Source organism: Schistocerca gregaria, chromosome 11 (genome assembly GCF_023897955.1).
Source record: "Schistocerca gregaria isolate iqSchGreg1 chromosome 11, iqSchGreg1.2, whole genome shotgun sequence".
Classification (NCBI taxonomy): Eukaryota; Metazoa; Arthropoda; class Insecta; order Orthoptera; family Acrididae; genus Schistocerca; species Schistocerca gregaria.
The window spans coordinates 108946181-108951199 of NC_064930.1; the positions used below are offsets into that span (position 1 = coordinate 108946181).

At 48.4% G+C, this 5019-nt stretch overlaps 1 non-coding gene across 1 annotated transcript; it reads right to left on the reverse strand.

The window, feature by feature from the left end:
• Positions 1-4554: 4554 nt before the first annotated feature.
• LOC126295543 (5S ribosomal RNA) lies at positions 4555-4673 on the reverse strand. The gene has a single exon (XR_007552506.1). It is a non-coding gene; the product is annotated as a 5S ribosomal RNA (ribosomal RNA).
• Positions 4674-5019: the final 346 nt, after the last annotated feature.

A 5019-nucleotide genomic window follows, 5' to 3' on the forward strand; every position in this document is an offset into this window, starting at 1 on the left:
CTTACGCCAGAGTATTGCACGTAGGTGGTTTCGGTTTTTTGTCGAAGGTGACTTGTATGACTTCGTTTTAGCAGGGTGTAATTTGTGGAGCAGGTCAGTTGACGCAGGAGGGTGTTCAGTTGCCATAGTCAATGCTGTCAATTAGTCTGTCAAGCAGTTGTTTGTAGGTCTGGCAGACCCCACCCCTACTCTTATTGCAAATTCTGTTTCTATTCCTACAGGGAATACAATCGCTGGGTTCTGATGCACGGCACTCTGCGCGTTTGTGACCCTTCTTGCCACACCTTGAACAGGTCGCACTTGTGTCTGCGCAAGCTTTGGTTGTGTGGCCTAGGTCACAACAATTGTAACACTGGCTTACGGAGGTAAAGTCTTTGACGGTTAATGATTGAAAGTCTATGTACACCCTTCCTTTTTTAGTGAGATACCAATAAATTCTGGGTGTAACCTCCAACACCTGATGGTTATATCCCTTTCCTTTTGGACCTGTGCGGAATCTGATTTTGACTTCTCTGTCAAATTCGTCTTTTGTGAGATCGTCGCTGAGGTTCTGCTCGTACAGACAGTTCAGAAATTCTCTATCTGAGATAGTGTCTGTAACTCGGTGGACTATCACCAGAGGTTGCCGTTTTCTAGGCCCTTCACACGCAATGTTCTCTATGTCTTTCGTCTTTTCTATGATTTTACGGCAGTCCTCCTGTGTTGCTGCTTCGACAATAACGGCTGTCTTCGTGTTTCTTATCGATTTTATATGTAAGTTATCACGTCTTGGGTTTATTTTTTGTGTCAGTGTTTGTTGTACTGTTTTTGTGTCTTGATTGTTTGTTGATTTTATGAACAATGTTGTTGCCTGTTTGGCTTTGGCCGCCTCAATGCGTTTATGTTCTTTGGGTGCGGTGGATAGAGCTGCAGCATATGTTAATGTTTTGGCCTGTTGCTGCGCTTGTTCAGTGACTTTCCCTGTCAGTTCCCTGATCTGGTCTCTAAGTTCCTGATTTATTTCAACAAGCTTGGAGTTGACCTCCTCCTAGTTTATTAACCTGTTCGGTGAGTGTCTCAATGCGTAGGTCCTTTACTGGATCTGCTGAGTATTGCAATTCTCGCAGTAGATCTTTATTCTGTTCTTGCAGCAGTTCGACCTTGGCTTCTGCTGACGTAAGTTGAAATGCCAACGGGAATATTTTATTCCGTATTGTGTTCAGTACACTACTAGACACGTGTTTAGCCTTCAGTTCCGCTGCAATGTCATTCAGTAGCTCGTCAATTGCAGCGATCTTTTGGCTCGGCGACATGACGGCATATTCGTGAATACCAGACGCCATGCCTATTTGCGACACTTTGTTACTGATGTTTGCCCTGCCAGGTGGCTCTCTTGTCGATGTCGATGTCGGTGTGGTGCTTGCACCACTAAGTTGTCGTACTCGATCCAGGGTTGCGTGTTTATGTGGTGACTACTCGGTTGCCGCAAGGGCGCTACACTGTTACATGGCCGGCGGTGAAAAGAAAAGAAAAAAAAAAGTCTCCAAAGCGATATGCCAAGGCGCTGTGCTAAAGCGATGCGCCAAAAGCGATACGTCGTGCTGCGCTGCTGAGTGCGGATAAGGTGGTCACGCACGCGCGGGCCAGCTGATACTGCGCCTCGCGGTCTGGCTTCGCTCGGCAGTCGGCCACGCAGTTCACGCGCGTGAATAGATGCCGATTGTGCAGTTGTGCAGTTCCCGTGCGCTGCTGCCTCCCGCGGCTGGGCGCAGGACTACGTGTCGCGCTTAGCAACACGGGCACGCGTCGGCCAACGCACTATAGCCCACTTTCGGAACTTGCACGCAGCGCGCCTCTGCCAGCGCCCGGCGTTCTACTTATGGGACTTGCGTTCCGTCACTGTGTTCGGTATATCGGTTTGTGTCTTTCGTGTTTGTCAAAACTGTTTTCTGCTAAATCCGTTAATATTATAATTACCGAACCGAAACTTTTGCAGGAGCTTTGCTACACTGTCGTATGTCTTAGACTCGCTTTTGGTAGACTTTCATCATCCTAGAGCAGAAAACACTCCTGCCATATGTTATGGTCTTGACTCGCCACACGTGAACTTTTCCGTTCGTGGTTTTTCCAACACTTCACAAGCTATGGTTAGTAACGTTAGTAACGTCAATTGTTCCTAGGGGTGTTAGTAATGTTTGTCGAGTGTTAGTTGAAGGTGGAAATACCTTTGAAGAGGTCCACTGTAGTCCAATGGGTGCAGATGCGACGTCACATTTAGCACCTTTTCCCCCGTAAAACGCGAGGAAATTTCACTGCACTATATCACAGCACACTTAATCGATGCCTTGCACTGTTTTTAGGCACACGCTGACGCGATTTTCCGCGAAAAACCCGACACGAATACTGTAGAGACGGGAGCGCGCGCGAAACACGTCCGCTCGGCTCGTCTCGGCGACCTAACTACTTAGGAATTTACAGCAAATAAACAAGTTTGATCTGCTTAACCAGAAGGTAACTGCCAAGTCGAAGCGACGGAAGCCACTCAGAGCGGACGACCGCCCCACCGCCGGTCATCACCCGACATCGCCACGGCCCAGTGGCCACCGTGCTAAAACAGGCTGGCGTTTCGGTAAGCGACCGACAGCAACACAGGAGTAACACTGACTCAGTCCCCTGAAGCGGGAGCAGGCACAGCTGACTAGCGGCCATACAACCGCGAGCAAACAGATCCCACGCCGCCCGTACAGACGCGGGAAGCGATAGCGAGCGACAAAGAGGCCACGCGCAAAGCGGCAACCGTGCCTACCCCTCCACCACAGAATGCGCCCTGTCTCCTCGTCTATGGTAATACAACTTATAGCACACAAGAAACGATTTAATAATGGCATTAGTTCAACGCAAGATCAGTTAATAGTTAGGTCCAGTAAAGATTTACCAACGGATTTACCTTCAGACCAACTTCCGGACCACAGGCGGAAATTAGTAAACTTGGCATAAGTTTTCACCGGACCTCTAAACAAGAAATCAAATTAAACAGTTGCCAAAAATACAGTCTCGATTCCCAAGCCCTTAAAGACCATGCTATCCTACAGTTATTAAAATGAATGACGAGAAATTCACCATTTAAAGCAAAAACACACCACAAAGGTTATAGTAATTAATTTCCAGACGAGCCAGTCACTGAAAGCTCAGTTTCACAAGATTAGGGCTAACCTCGCTCGGCAGCAATACATTTGTGTGCGTGATAACTAGGTTGCCCAAACAGGGCTCCAAAACCCAAAACAACAGGTCACACGTTAGCTGTCTTGTTCTCGCATACTGGGAACCATCGGGCTAAGACAATCGCGACGAAAAAAAAAGAAAAAATCTCTGTAATTGCAGCTGTCTGCAGCAAACAAATGCGTCAGGGTGCACGAACGTAAAGCACAAGCCACTGTTCCAGCCGGAGCGTAACCTTTTCAGTGCACATACGGACAGAACAACACACGTGGGCATAAAGGGAGCAGCAGATGCGTACCGAGCAAACTATACGGTGCCAAAATAGGACCCAGGTCACGTCCACAAACCGGAGCACACCTCCCGGAGCTGGCGTCTGCTCGCCGGACTACCGCAGCTCTCTGTCCCCCGCAAAGCGATGCGACTGCCGCCTCGCTCGACGCTCCCTTCTCGGCCGTGCACGACAACGCTTCTCTCGTCGCATCAGAGTGCGGCCGCAATGTCCGTTCTCCCCTGCTGTGCGCCCCAGACTTTTTTTAAATATAGTGTGTAGTGTGGACTGAAGAGATCATCGTTGATGACTTATTCTTCTAGGGGATGTAAGGATAAAAGGAAAACACTTTATTTATTACGCATTCAATTAGGCTTGGGCACGCAATGGGTCCTTTAGCCTGCTGTCTTTGGTGATGTGGAGGGTGAAATGTATCAAGGCTGTTATGTGTGACTGCTTCCTCGTGTTCTGACACTGCCTATGGGGGGGGGGGGGGGGGGGGGGGTGAAACGTCATTGACTTCGGAACTCTATACTTGTGCCATCTTGCAGGGTTTACCGTTCCTACCGATTTTAACTGTCTAACTTCGTCCCTAAGGGCATCGATGTTGTCAAACTCGTAGAGCCTTGTCATGGACCTTCTCTTGTATAGTGGTCTCGTGGAGTGCGGTGCGGATGTCGACGTTTCTTGCCACCATGGAGCTCCTATGATCCATCGTTAGCAAATGTTTTGCAGCGCTTGGAGTTTGTAGTTTGAGACGCACGTAGTTCCCCACGAGGTGGAGCCATACAAAATTGTGGGTTCCACCGCTGCCTTATACAATTGGAGTTTAGTTATAGGGTTGAGATCCTTACTCTTCAGGAACGGAATCAACGACCTGGCCATCTTCTGGGCTGCCGTCTTCTTGTCGTCAATATGCTGCGTAAAGAGTAGTATTTTGTCAAGGTAGACACCGAGGTACTTCACTCCCGGCGACCATGGGATAAATTAGTCAGCTATTTGGAGTCTGTCGTTCAGAACTGGTTTCCTCCGTGTGAACAGAACGGCTGCCGTCTTCGTCGGGTTGATCGTTATCTTAAATGAAGGGGAGCCAACAGCACGCGGTGTTCCCAGGCGGTCACCTATCCAAGTACTAACCTCGCCCGATGTTGCTTAACTTCGGTGATCGGACGAGAACCAGTGTATTAAACATGGTATGGCCGTTGGTCCCAGACTCCCGTACTCGCACTAACTCCCCCGTTAGGACCCTCTCAACCAGAGGAGTCATCGATAGCGTCGTGCGCCTGAGAGCCGCGCCACGGCTCAATGTGATTTGATTGACAATAAGAATTAAGGCATACTACAATTTTGTGATGTGATTGACAATAAGATTTAAAAGCTAGACTTACGTTAACAGAGAGAAGTTTGGAATATAGCTAAATTTTTGATATATTTGGTACACAATTACTCAGACGATAAGTACTTGGCTGGTTGACAATGTGAAACGTTAATGTTTTAGTTACTGTGATTTTAAATAAGTGGGTGACCAGTTTGCTCTGCTTCCTGGCCTTTGG